Below are 15685 nucleotides of genomic sequence, written 5' to 3' on the forward strand. Positions count from 1 at the left end.
AAAGCTTACTTTAGTGTTCTTTAGACCAAAATACGTTTTCACTAGTCTGAAGATGTTTTCTCTTTTTCCAGCCGCCGGTCGAACCCTATATTTTGTGAACGTTCATCGGTTAAGAGCAGAAAAGCACAGGTTCTGTTAGTTTTTCTGCCTAACGAACGAACGGCCATAACTTTTCACTCGCAACTCCAAATGAGGTGATTCCAAAGCCACTTCTTCGTCTTGTCGAGCCCGTTCTGTTGGTATCATTTTCACCATGTGTTAACATTCTGAAAATGACCATTATGCCCTTGTCCTTATTCAGCCCCTCGAGAGAGAACGTTTTCCGATGATTCTTTCCGCGAGCTTCTCGCACTTCCTCCCAGTGAATCCATCCCTCCCAGGCAAGACACACCCTCCATTTGCATGATTTTAATGCAAAGCCATGGTTTAAATTATTTAAACTTATTTAAAATATTGCTTTACCTATGTATGATTTGTTCATGGCATTTCTTGGAGTTGTGTTGATCTTGCTACTGACATGATGTTGTTTGGATTTCTAGGATTAATATTTTCAGATGGTGGATGACATGTTGCCATTGGATTAATAGTGGCTATGATTACTATTTTATCATGATAGTATTTGATATCATGCTTTGGAGTATTATTTGGAATATGATGTTATCATGTGGATCTTAGGTTTATATTTTGATGTTGCTAATGGATTGGTAGTATCTTGATTTTTGGATTCATCATGAAGTAGTGTTATGCTATCCTCGGATTATTCTGATATGATGATAGTATGCTCTAGATTATTTGTTGGATATTGCTATGACATGGATCCTAGGTTGATAGATGATATCAGAGTATCAGTTATCGCAAATATACTTCAGGGATAAATTCCGTTTATTAGTTGGTCAGGTGCCACCGAACCGGGATTTTCCAGCGCAACCACATTTGCCTTTATGGGAAGACCCTAATGCGGTCTATTGACATGTCTCTCGCCGGTGCCTCCAACGAGCAAAGGTTATGGGCGCGCGCTACCATGATCAGGTAGGCGGACATAAGCCTTGTGTGTACGTAGTTGGATAGGGCCCTTTTGTCCCTATTTGGGACCGTTTATGTTTGGCCACGATGGTGGTGGTGGATGTCATGGGTTGACATTGGGGCCACCCATGACTTAGCCCAAAGGGGAGTTGGTCGGAGTGGTCGGGAGGGTGTCATGGCAGTAGATTGGTTTTGTCGGAACACTGTTGGTCCACCCGAATGGGAGCACGAGGCCGTGGGTTTTGTGATGTGGGTACAGTGTGCTAACTTCTGCAGAGTGTGTGTGTTAGGTCTATCGATAGCCGCGTCCTCAATCATGGGCACAAGTTTGTACTAGGTCACATCATTCGATCAACACTCACATGACGGAATGACTTATAGTTGATATATACATATGTTGATATTGTGATCAGTAACCGCTTGGCAGGATGCCAATGATGATGTTGAGATGATCTCGAGGATGATCATTCAGTTTGTGATGTGGTCACGAGGTGATCATGTGGATGTTTTGATCACGAGGTGATCATGTGGATGTTTTGACCACGAGGTGATCATGTGGATCATGAGGTGATATATTACTTGGCCGGATAGCCAAGTGTGAGATGGTTCATGTGGTTCTTGAGCTGTTGGTTTAGTAGTAATCCTAGTAGTATCATACCATGCTTAATAATTATTTCCGCATCATAGTAGCTGTTAATAGCTTAACCTGTTAATGCTATGTTGTTGTTTTGCCTTGATGCTTTTGGTTGTTGTGAGCTTGCAAGTACAGTCAATGTATTGACCTGGCGTGTCATGCCAGATTGCAGGTGATGCCATGATTGATTGGTTGATTGATTGTCGAGGTTTCCGTTCGAGCTAGCTAAATCATGTCCCAACCAGAGTCCCTGCGGAGTGGAGTTCACCACCTTCATCGTTGTTCCGCTACTAGAAGTATTCTGCTGCTACGAGTTGTTTTGTTGCTAGCATAGAGCTAGCTTGGCAGGCGTAGTGTTGCCGTACTAATGTGATCTTTTGTAACATCAGACCCCTGTATCCATTTCTATGTTATAAGAGCTGATTTGTTCTATGCCGAGCAGTGCCGTATTCCAGAAGACTTCTCCTCGATCTCAGGGCTGGAATATAGGGCGTTCCGGTCTCTCTGAGCCAGGGTGCCATATCTTTCCACTCAAAACATTAATTTCTTCAATCACATGCACTTTTTTACTAGTAGAAGATCTTTCGGTGTGCCATTGAGAATAATTAGCCATAATATTATCTAGGAGTTTAGTAGCTTCTCCTAAAGTAATTTCCATAGAAGTACCTACTGCGGCCGAATCTAAAAGATTTCTAGAAGCAAAATTCAATTCAACATAATTTTTGTGTATAATCATCCATAAACTCAAACGATACATAGGGAAATTTCCTATCATCAATTTCATCCTCTCCCATGATTGTGCAACATGTTCATGATCAAGCTGCTTAAAATTCATAATATTGTTCCTAAGGGAGATGATCTTAGCGGGAGGAAAATACTTGGAAATAAAAGCATCTTTACACTTGTTCCATGAATTAATACTATTTTAAGGCAAATATGAAAACCAAGTTTTAGCTCTATCTCGATGTGAGAACGGAAATATCTTCAATTTAACAATATCATTATCCACATCTTTCTTCTTTTGCATATCACACAACTCAATGAAAGTATTTAGATGGGATGTGGCATCTTCACTAGGAAGGCCGGAAAATTATTCTTCAATAACAAGATTCAACAAAGTGACATTAATTTCATAAGATTCCGCACTAGTGGCGGGAGCAATCGGAGTCCTAATAAAATCATTATTATTGATGTTGGAAAAGTCACACAACTTTGTATTCTCTTGAGTAATCGTGACAAAACAAGGAATCAAACAAACAAGCAACCAAAAAGCAAATGAAAAGACGAATGGAAGAAGGGCGAATAAAAAGGCAAATCTTTTTGTATTTTTATGAAAACGTTTTAGAAGTGGGCCAGAGGAAAACGAGAGGCAAATGGAAAATAATGTAATGCAAGAGATGAGAGTTTATGATGGGTACTTGGTAGGCTTGATGTAGACCTCCTCGACAATGGCGCCAGAAATCCTTCCTGCTACTTCTTGAGCTTGCGTTGGTTTTTCCCTTCAAGAGGAAAGGGTGATGCATCAAAGTAGAGATAAGTATTTCCCTCAGTTAGAGAACCAAGGTATCAATCAAGTAGGAGGTACAAGCAAGTCCTCAATCTATGCACCTGCACAAACAATCAAACACTTGCACCCAACGCAATAAAGGGGTTGTCAATCCCTTCACGGTTAATTGCAAATGTGAGATCTGATAGAGATAGATAAAACTAAATGGAAGATAACTAAATATTTTGGAGTTTTTGGTTTATAGAAATGAAAATAAAAGATTGCAAAATAGTATATTGGAAACAAATATAATGGAAAATAGACCCATGGGCCATAGGTTTCACTAGAGGCTTCTCTCATGAAGGAAAATATTACGGTGGGTGAACAAATTACTGTCGAGCAATTGATAGAAAAGCACAAAGTTATGACGATATCCAAGGCAATGATTATTCATATAGGCATCATGTCTGTGTCAAGTAGACCGACTCCTGCCTGCATCTACTACTATTACTCCACACATCGACCGCTATCTAGCATGCACCTAGAGTATTAAGTTCATAAAGAACGGAGTAACACCTTAAGTAAGATGACAAGATGTAGAGGGATAAACTCAAGGAATATGATGGGAACCCCATATTTTTATCCTTGATGGCAACAATACAAATATGTGCCTCGCTACCCCTACTTTGTCACTAGGTGAGGACGCCGCAAGATTCAACCCAAAACTAAGCACCCCTCCCATTGCAAGAAATACCAATCTAGTTGGCCAAACCAAACCGATAATTTAAATAGAAATACAAAGATATCGAATCATGCATACAAGGATTCAGAGAAGATTCAAGTAATATTCATAGATAATATGATCATAAATCCACAATTCATCGGATCTTGACAAACACACCGCAAAAGAAGATTACATCGGATAGATCTCCAAGAACATCGAGGAGAACATGGTATCGAGAATCAAAGATAGAGAAGAAGCCATCAAGATAGTAGCTATGGACCCATAGGTCTGAGGTAAACTACTCACACTTCATCGGAAGGGTAATAGGGTTGATGTAGATGCCCTCCATGATCGAATCCCCCTCCGACAGATTGTTGGAAAAGGCCCCAAGATGGGATCTCACGGGTATAGAAAGTTGCGGCGGTGGAAAAGTGTTTTCGTGGCTCCTCCTGAGGGTTTTGGAATATATCTGAATATATAGGACGAAGAGGTAGGTCAGAGGTGTCCCGAGGGGGCCACAAGGTAGGGGGACACCCCCCCTAGGGCGTGACTTCCACCCTTGCCGCTGCCTCACAGCTCTTCTGGCATGGACTCCAAGTCCTCTAGGTGTCTTCTGGTCCAAGAAAAATCATCGCAAAATTTTCTTCCGTTTGGACTCCGTTTGATATTCCTTTTCCGCAAAACTCAAAAACCAGGAAAGAACAGAAACTGGCACTGGGCTCTAGGTTAATAAGTTAGTCCCAAAAATAATATAAAATAGCATATTAATGCATATAAAACATCCAAAACAGATAATATAATAGCATGGAACAATAAAAAACTATAGATATGTTGGAGACGTATCAAGGTCTTGAGTTAAGACCCAACTGGCGCAATTAAAATTGCAGTCCACATACATTTAGGATTGAGGGAGCCACACATGAAGAGGAGTGTCGACGTACAAATGCATAGACCACTTTTCATCATCAGCTTGAGCTTTGGGATGAATTGTGTGATGCCTGCAGTTCTATAATGACATCCTTGGCATGTGAGTCTTCTAATCTTCTGGATTTAATGTGGTATGCTGATCATCGCTTGCCTACCCCAAATAAGTGGACTGCTGTCTCTGTTGCTTGCACCGTGACACTTTGGGATGCCCAGAACAATCTGGTTTTTAATCGCAAGCGCTGATCCCCTCTTAGGGCATGTATAATGGTGGCATATGAATACAGATGCCTCATAATGAAAAGTAATTTGAGGCATATATATTGATTTTTTCTCCCCAATGCAAGCTACTACTAGTGGGCCTCATCAAATAATAAAAAGTAGACTCCCACTACACATTCATCCCTACTATTTACTTCAAATTTCTTAGCTTTACGCACCAGACCACACTTTTTCTTCCCAAGCACCCGCCTCCTGTAGAAGATCTAGTTGCTCCATCCGAACATATTTTTCCTGACATCCGATCCTACGTGGCATATGGGGCATCACCCTGAGACTATGCATTGTACATGCCTTTATGTCCGATTATATGCCACTGAAATGATCAGACTTTAGACCAACATGGTGCATCATAAAGAGGACAAAAGTGTTATGTTGGAGTGGCTGCTAATATAGGAATTATTTGTATTATGCCTTTGCCTTGCCTTTCACTCTCTGTTTCTTCTCGAGGCTGCTTCTGGCCTTTTACACCATGGTACACTTCACAAGCTTCACATAATGAACCAACTGCAAGGAAGAGCATCAACGCAGGTTACCAGATCGCAAGTGACTAAGGCGATGTACACCACTTGACATATTTGGATGTAAAGAAATGCAAGAACCATCGAGAACCTGAGCACCATAGAGAGCATGGTGGTAGACAAGGCTAGAGATGATGTTAGTTTTATTTTGTCAGGGTATGAGGATGTAATGTAAGGGCATATCCAACACGGACCTCAAACCATCTGCATACGTCCATACTACGCGATTTGGACATGTTTTCTCATCCAAAACAGGCCTGTATTGGTCCACCCGATGGTCCGGACGCACTTTTCTCGCAAACCGGAGGCAAAATAGGGGTGCTTTGCGGGCGTCCGGATCTCTACCATGTTCCTCACCCGCGTGTGCTTCCACTACTAGGAGAAAGCTGACTAGGAGCGCTGGAAATACCTATAGCAGCAGCGTTGGAGGCAGCGCTGCTACTAACGCGCTACAGCTAAGTTGTAGCAGTAGCGTGATGACCCACAAGTATAGGGGATCAATTGTAGCTCTTTTTGATAAGTAAGAGTATCGAACCCAACGAGGAGCAGAAGGAAATGACAAGTGGTTTTCAACAAGGTAATGTTTGCAAGTGCTGAAATTGTAAGTAACATAGTAGTTTGATAGCAAGATAATTTTTAACAAGCAAGTAACAATAATAGTAGCAAAGGTGCAGCAAGGTAGCCGAATCCTTTTGAGGCAAAGGACAGGCCGAAACGGTCTCTTATGATAAGCAAAAGCGTTCTTGAGGTACACGGGATTTTCATCTAGTCACTTTCACCATGTTGGTTTGGTTCGTGTTCGGTACTTTGATAATTTGATATGTGGGTGGACCGGTACTTAGTTGCTATTCTTACTTGAACAAACCTCCTACTTATGATTAACCCTCTCGCAAGCATCCTCAACTACGAGAAAAGTATTAAGAATAAATTCTAACCATAGCATTAAACTTTTGGATCCAATCGGTCTCTTACGGAATAGCGCATAAATTAGAGTTTAAGCTTCTGTCACTCTCACAACCCATCATCTAATTTCTGCACCACAATGCATTCCCTTAGGCCCAATTATGGTGAAGTGTCATGTACTCGACGTTCACATGACAACACTAAGGGAATCACAACATACATACTATCAAAATATCGAACACATATCAAGTTCACATGATTACTTGCAACATGATTTCTCCCGTGACCTCAAGAACAAAAGTAACTACTCACAAATGATAATCATGCTCAAGATTAGAGGGGTATTAAATAGCATATTGGATTTGAACATATAATCTTGCACCAAATAAACCATATAGTAATCAACTACAAGATGTAATCAACACTACTAGTCACCCACAAGCACCAATCTATAGTTCCGGTAACAAGATTGAACACAAGAGATGAACTAGGGTCTGAGATGAGATGGTGTTGTTGAATATGTTGACGGAGATTGCCCTCCCCAAGATGGGAGAGTTGTTGGTGTTGATGAGGATGATGATTTCCCCCTCCAGGAGGGAAGTTCGCCCGCGGAATCGTTCCGCCAGAGGGCAAAAGTGCTCCTGCCCAAGTTCCGCCTCAAGACGGCGGCGCTCCGTCCTGAAAGTCCTCTCCTTATTTTTTCCAGGTCAAAATGACTTATATACCAGAAGATGGGCACCAGAGGGGGGCCTGGGTGAGCACAACCCACCAGGGCACGCCTGGGCTCCCTCGCGCGCCCAGGTGGGTTGTGCCCACCTGGTGGGCCCCTCTGGTACTTATTTGATCCAATATTCTTCATATATTCCATAAAAATTCTCTGTGAAGTTTCAGCTTGTTTGGAGTTGTGCAGAATAGGTAGCCTGATGTAGCTTTTCCAGGTCCAGATTCCCAGCTGTTGGAATTCTCCCTCTTTGTGTATACCTTGCATATTATGAGAGAAAATGCATTAGAATTACTCCAAAAGGCATTATTATGGATAAAAGCATCATAAATTACAGTAGGAAAACATGATGCAAAATGGATGTATCAGCTCCCCCAAGCTTGGACCTCACTTGTCCTCAAGAGAAAACTGAAATTGGAAAACATGTCCACATGCTTAGAGAGAGAGAGAGAGAGGTGTCGATAAAAACAAAATACAGACATAGAAGCATCACGCTAATTGTTATAACAGCAACAAACTTAAACATAAGACTCTTATCATATAACTTTTATCATAGACTTCTCATGAGCAAGTGACAAATCATCACACTATTGAAGTATAAAGCAAAAACTCTATTAGAAACTAACAAACTATGTTCTCAGTCAACTTTGCAACTAGAATTCATCATCTTTTCAGGAAGGGTCATGTATCGGAGCCTTTAGGCAAGTCCACATACTCAACCATCATATAGTCTTCCATGATTGCTAACACTCACCGCGTACACATGAGCAAAACTTTCAACCGGACACACAAAAAGATAGGGGCTTGTAGTTTCGCCTCCCAAGATATTCACCTCAAGGGTGATGTCAACAATAATAACTCATGCTATCTATATTCAACTGGACATATGTGCCTAGATCTTTCCTCACCACACGATGCTTGCCAAAGGAGAAAAAAAGGAATAGAGAGAAAACTTTTGACTCTTTGCATAAAAGTAAATACATAAAAGTAAAAGATATGCCCGTCGCAGAGGGAAGCATAGGTTGCCATGCGCTTATTTGTTTGTATGCTCAACTCCTTAGTGCGAAAGAATGTCACATTGTATTGCCCCTTGTGATAGCAACCTTTATTATGCAGTCTGTCGCTTTTATTCTTCACCATCACAAGTTCGTACAACGCTCAATTTTCTCTTACAGTAAATGATCTCACACTTTTAGAAGCAATTTTTATTGCCTTTTCGCACCGATGAAAACTTACTTGAGGGATCTTGCTCATTCCCTAGGTAGGTATGGAGGACTCTTGAAAATAAGATTTCGGATTATGGGTTTTTGGATGCACAAGTAGTATCTCTGCTTAGTGCGGAGTTATTGGCTAGCAAAGACAGGGGCAAAGCACCACATGTTAAAGGATCCAGACAATATGACCTCTATGTGAATATACACAAACATAAACCATTAGGTTGTCTTCCTTGTGCAACGTCAACAATTTTTTCATATAATATTTTGATGAGGGCTCACAATCACAAAAGATTTCTAGGATAATATGTTTATATGTGAATCTTCTCTTCCCTTAATAATTCTTTCATGGGTTACATCATTGACTAATGCTATGTTTGTCAATCTCTAACAAAATTTTCTACTTATACTTTTCCTTATGTGGTGTCATCACCTATCATAGGATTAGCATATGATATTTTTAATTTATTTCCTTTATTTTAATTACAACATGAAAGTAAAGAAAGCAAAAACTCAAACTAAACTTTATTGTATATCTTGCACACGATTACAAGGATAGATCACTAAGCAAACTCTTGAAAAGAAAGGATCGAACTAAACTTTTATTCATCTAAAGGAAAAGATTGAACTAAAATAAGTAAAGGTGAAAGATAGTGGGGATGATACGATACCGAGGCACCTCCCCCAAGCTTGGCGGAAGCCAAGGGGAGTGCCCATACCTGATACTCAATTCTCTGTTGGTGATGAAGAAGAAGGTGGTGGTGGTGATAGTGTAGAGGGTTTTCCCTTCTTCCTTAGCTTACGCTTGAGGATGTAATTTTCCTCCTTCAATTTACCGACCTCCTGCTCGAGCTCCAGTACCCTCTTATACAAGTCCTGCTTGCATTCCTGCAAAAGGCGAAAATGTATAAACTGAACCTTAGGCTTCTTTGCCTTATTGGGGAGGCTTGACTTCTTGAATTCCACATGCATGTCCCCAGGTTGAGGTAGTGGAGGTTCGTCCTCATCTGAGCTCGTCTCATTCTTCTCCCTAGGATAATAGTCTTCCTCTTCCTCCATGGTCCAACCATAGTGCTCCACTTCCCCATATGACTTGGGGTTTGTGATGAAATCAGCAGCATAGCTCTCACCCTCAGAGTCTCGGGATGACATATTTTCAGATATGCTAGGAGAACAACAAGGAAAATAAAACACAATATTTCTCTGTGATACAGAGGTCAATAGGTTCAGGGGGTATACAAAGATTTTTTTATCTTGGGAAACAAACAAACTATAGAAAAACGGAGTCCGTAAGGTACCCAGGTGGGCACAACCCACCTGGACATGCCTGGCATCCAGGCGTGCCCTGGTGTCTTGTGCCCACCAGGGTATGCTTCCCGGAAGTTTCTTATTTTCCTAACTTTCTAAATATTCCAAAATTGAAAAAAATATTTTTGCGGATTTTTCGAAGTCCGTTTACTTACCGTATCATCTACCTCCTTATTTTCATGATTCTGGGGTGTTTCGGAAGGACGGTTTTATGTGTTCTTCCAGTGTCAAAGTTTGGATAATATTACTTTCAACATTAATGGGCGTACATGAGATATAATGTTTTATTCGTTGCCTGTTAACAACCTTCGGGTTAGTACCGTCGGCATTATTTATTTTGATGGCTCCACACGGATAAACCTCCTCGACAACATAGGGTCCTTCCCATTTTGAGAGGAGTTTTCCTGCAAAGAATCCAAAACGAGAGTTGTACAAAAGAACATATTCTCCTACTTTAGACTCACACTTTTGGATTCTTTTATCATGCCATCTTTTAACCTTTTCTTTAAACAACTTAGCATTTTCATAAGCTTGGGTTCTCCATTCATCTAAAGATCTAATACAAATAACCTCCATTCACTGGCAAGTTTGAAATCAAAGTTGAGTTCTTTGATTGCCCAATATGCTTTATGTTCTAACTCTAGGGGCAAATGCCAAGTTTTTCCATAAACCATTTTATAAGAAGACATGCCCATAGGATTTTTGAATGCTGCTCTATAAGCGCAAAGTGCATCATCTAATTTCTTAGACCAATTCTTCCTGGACCTATTGACAGTCTTTTGCAAAATTAATTTTATTTCTCTATTGCTAAGTTCAACTTGACCACTAGACTGAGGATGATAAGCTGATGCAATTCTATGGTTAACATAATACTTGGCAAGCATTTTACGAAAAGCACCGTGAATAAAGTGTGAACCACCATCAGTCATTAAATATTGAGGGACTCCAAATCTTGGGAAAATAACTTCCTTAAGCATTTTAATAGAGGTATTGTGATCAACAGTACTGGTTGGAATAGCTTGTACCAACTTAGTAAAATAATCAACATCAACCAAAATATGTGTATACCCGTTAGAGGAAGGAAAAGGTGCCATGTAATCTAATCCCCAGACATCAAATGGTTCAACAAAAAGTGAATAATTCATATTCATTTCTTGAGGCTTACCAATATTAGCTATTCTTTGGCATTCATCACAAGATAGGATGAACTTATGGGCATCCTTGAACAGAGTAGACCAATAAAATCCAGATAGCAATACCTTGTGAGCAATTGATACGTCTCCGTCGTATCTATAATTTTTGATTGTTTCATGCCAATATTATACAACTTTTATACACTTTTGGCAACTTTTTATATGATTTATTGGACTAACCTATTGATCCAGTGCCTAGTGCCGGTTCCTGTTTTTTGCATGTCTTTTGTATCACAGAGTATCCATATCAAACGATGTCCAAATGCAATAAAATTTTACGGAGAATTATTTTGGAATATATGTGATTTTTGGGAGTTGGAATCATCGCAAACGGAGGCCCGTGGTGGGCACAACCCACCAGGGCGCTCTAGAGGAGCCAGGCGTGCCATGGTGGGTTGTGCTCACCTTGTACGTCGGTTGGGGCTGTACTTCGGGCGCGAGGAAGCTTATATCCGGAAAATAATCATGTTAAAATCTCAGCGCAATTGGAGTTACAGATCTCCGGGAATATAAGAAACGGTTTTCGGCCAGATCTCGGGAACGCAAAACAGAAGAGAACAGAGAGGGAGATCCAATCTCGGAGGGGCTCCCGCCCCTCCGCCACCATGGAGACCAATGACCAGAGGGGGAGCTCTCCTCCCAATCTAGGGGGGGGGGAGGACAAGGATGAAGAAGGAATAGGGGGGCTCTCTCCCCCTCGCTTCCGGTGGCGCCGTAGTGCCACCGGGGCAACAATCGGGACGACGATCTACATCAACAATCTTGCTACCGTCATCACCAACTTTCTCCCCGTCTATGCAGTGGTGTAACACTTCTTCTCTCCGCTGTAATCTCTACTTAAACATGGTGCTCAACTTCATATATTATTTCCCAATGATCTATGGTTATCCTATGATGTTTGAGTAGATCCGTTTTGTCCTATGGGTTAATCGTGATCTTGGTTGGTATGATTGTATATTTTATTTATGGTGTTGTCCTATGTGTTGGGAACGCAGTAATTTCAAAAAAATCTACGCACACGTAAGAACTATCATGGTGATGCATAGCAACAAGAGGGGAGGAGTGTTGTCCATGTACCCTCGTAGACCGTAAGCGGAAGCATTATGAGAACGCGGTTGATGTAGTCGTACGTCTTCACGATCCGACCAATCCTATTACCGAAAGTACGACACCTCCGCGATCTACACATGTTTGGCTCGGTGACGTCCCACGAACTCTCGATCCAGCTGAGTGTCGAGGGAGAACTTTGTCAGCACGATGGCGTGATGATGGTGATGATGAATCTACCGTTGCAGGGCTTCGCTTAAGCACTACGACGATGTGACCGAGGTGGATTATGGTGGAGGGGGGCACCGCACATGGCTAAGAGATCAATGATCAACTTGTGTGTCCTAGGTTGCCCCTACCCCTATATATAAAGGAGCAAGGGGGAGGCCAGCCGACCCTTGGGGCGCGCCAGGAGAGGAGGAGTCCTCCTCCTAGTAGGAGTAGGACTCCCCTTTTCCTAGTCCTACTAGGACGGGGAAAGGAAGGAGGAGAGGGAGATGGAAAGGGGGGCGCCGCCGCTCCTTCCCTAGTGCAATTCGGACCAAAAGGGGAGGGGGCGTGCGGCCTGCCCTGGCCGGCCCTCTCTCACTCCACTAAGGCCCATGTGGCCCATTACTTCCCCCCAGGGGGGGGGGGTCCGGTAACCCTCCGGCACTTCGGTTTTCTCCGAAATCACCCGGAAAACTTCCGGTGTCCGAATATAGCCGTCCAATATATCAATCTTTATGTCTCGACCATTTCGAGACTCCTCGTCATGTCCGTGATCATTTCCGGGACTCCGAACTACCTTCGTTACATCAAAACACATAAACTCATAATACCAATCGTCACCGAACGTTAAGCGTGCGGACCCTACGGGTTTGAGAACTATGTAGATATGATCGAGACACGTCTCCGGTCAATAACCAATAGCGAAACCTGGATGCTCATATTGGTTCCTACATATTCTACTAAGATCTTTATTGGTCAAACCGCATAACAATATAAGTTGTTCCCTTTGTCATCGGTATGTTACTTGCCCGAGATTCGATCATCGGTATCTGAATACCTAGTTCAATCTCATTACCGACAAGTCTCTTTACTCATTTTGTAATGCATCATCCCACAACTAACTCCTTAGTCACATTGCTTGAAAGGCTTTATAGTGATATGCATTACCGAGAGGGCCCAAGGATACCTCTCCGATACTTGGAGTGACAAATCCTAATCTCGATCTATGCCAACTCAACAAACACCATTGGAGACACCTGTAGAGCATCTTTATAGTCACCCAGTTACGTTGTGACGTTTGATAGAACACTAAGTGTTCCTCCGGTATTCGGGGGTTGCATGATCTCATAGTCATATGAACATCTATAAGTTATGGAAAAAGCAATAGCAACAAACTAAACGATCATCGTGCTAAGCTAACAGATGGGCCAAGTCAATCACATCATTCTCTAATGATGTGATCCTATTAATCAAATGCCAACTCATGTCTATGGTTAGGAAACATAACCAGCATTGATTCAACGATCTAGTCAAGTAGAGGCATACTAGTGACACTCTTTTTGTCTATGTATTCAAACATGTACTAAGTTTTCGGTTAATACAATTCTAGCACGAATAATAAACATTTATCATGATATAAGGAAATATAAATAACAACTTTATTATTGCCTCTAGGGCATATTTCCTTCAGTCTCCCACTTGCACTAGAGTCAAAAATTACATTCTAATGATTCTAACACCCATGGAGTCTTGGTGCTGATCATGTTTTGCTCGTGAGAGAGGCTTAGTAAACGGGTCTGCAATATTCACATATGTATGTATCATGCAAATCTCTATGTCTCCCTCCTTGACTTGATTGTGGATGGAATTGAAGCATCTCTTGATGTGCTTGGTTCTCTTGTGAAATCTGGATTCCTTTGCCAAGGCAATTGCACCAGTATTGTCACAAAAGATTTTCATTGGACCCGATGCACTAGGAATGACACCTAGATCGGATATGAACTCCTTCATCCAGACTCCTTCATTGGCTGCTTCTGAAGCAGCTATGTACTCCGCTTCACATGTAGATCCCGCCACGACGCTCTGCTTGGAACTGCATCAACTGACAGCTCCACCATTTAATAGAAACAAGTATCCGGTTTGTGACCTAGAGTCATCCGGATCAGTGTCAAAGCTTGCATCGATGTAACCGTTTACGACGAGCTCTTTGTCACCTCCATATACGGGAAACATATCCTTAGCCCTTTTCAGGTATTTCAGGATGTTCTTGACCGCTATCCTGTGATCCACTCCTGGATTACTTTGGTACCTCCCTTCTAAACTGATAGCAAGGCACACATCAGGTCTGGTACACAACATTGCATACATGATAGAGCCTACTGAAGCATAGGGAACACCTTTCATTTTCTCTCTATCTTCTGCAGTGGTCGGGCATTGAGTCTGACTCAACTTCACACCTTGTAACACAGGCAAGAACCCTTTCTCTGCTTGATCCATTTTGAACTCCTTCAAAACTTTATCAACTTATGTGCTTTGTGAAAGTCCAATTAAGCATCTTGATCTATCTCTATAGATCTTGATGTCCAATATATAAGCATCTTCACCGAGGTCTTTCATTGAAAAAAATCTTATTCAAGTATCCTTTTATGCTATTCAGAAATTCAGTATCATTTCTGATCATCAATATGTCTTATACATATAATATCATAAATGCTACATAGCTCCCACTCACTTTCTTGTAAATACAAGCTTCTCCAAAAGTCTATTAAAACCATATGCTTTGATCACACTATCAAAGCGTATATTCCAACAAGGAGAGGCTTGCACCAGTCCATAAATGGATCGCTGGAGCTTGCACTATTTGTTAGCACCTTTTGGATCGACAAAACCTTCTAGTTGCATCATATACAAGTCTTCTTTACGATATCCATTAAGGAATACATTTTTGACATCCATTTGCCAAATTTCATAATCATAAAATGCGGCAATTTCTAACTTGATTCGGATGGACTTAAGCATCGCTACGGGTGAGAAGGTCTCATCGTAGTCAACTCCTTGAACTTGTCAAAAACCTTTCGCAGCAAGTCGAGCTTTGTAGACACTAACATTACCGTCAGCGTCAGTCTTCTTCTTGAACATCCATTTATTCTCTATGGCCTGCCGATCATCGGGCAAGTCAACCAAAGTCCACACTTTGTTCTCATACATGGATCCCATCTCAGATTTCCTGGCCTCAAGCCATTTTGCGGAATCTAGGCTCATCATCGCTTCCTCATAGTTCGTAGGTTCATCATGGTCAAGTAACATGATCTCCAGAACAAGATTACCGTACCACTCTGGTGCGGATCTTACTCTGGTTGACCTATGAGGTTCGATAGTAACTTGATCAGAAGTTTCATGATCATCATCATTAGCTTCCTCACTTACTAGTGTAGGAATCACTGGAACTGATTTCAGTGATGAACTACTTTCCAATAAGGGAGTAGGTACAATTACCTCATCAAGTTCTACTTTCCTCCCACTCACTTCCTTCGAGAGAAACTCCTTCTCTAGAAAGGATCCATTCTTAGCAACGAATATCTTGCCTTCAGATCTATGATAGAAGGTGTACCCAACAGTATCCTTGGGTATCCTATGAAGACACATTTCTCCGATTTGGGCTTGATCTTATCAGGTTGAAGCTTTTCACATAAGAATCACAGCCCCAAACTTTAAGAA

Source organism: Triticum dicoccoides, chromosome 1A (assembly GCF_002162155.2).
Source record: "Triticum dicoccoides isolate Atlit2015 ecotype Zavitan chromosome 1A, WEW_v2.0, whole genome shotgun sequence".
NCBI classification, from domain to species: domain Eukaryota; kingdom Viridiplantae; phylum Streptophyta; class Magnoliopsida; order Poales; family Poaceae; genus Triticum; species Triticum dicoccoides.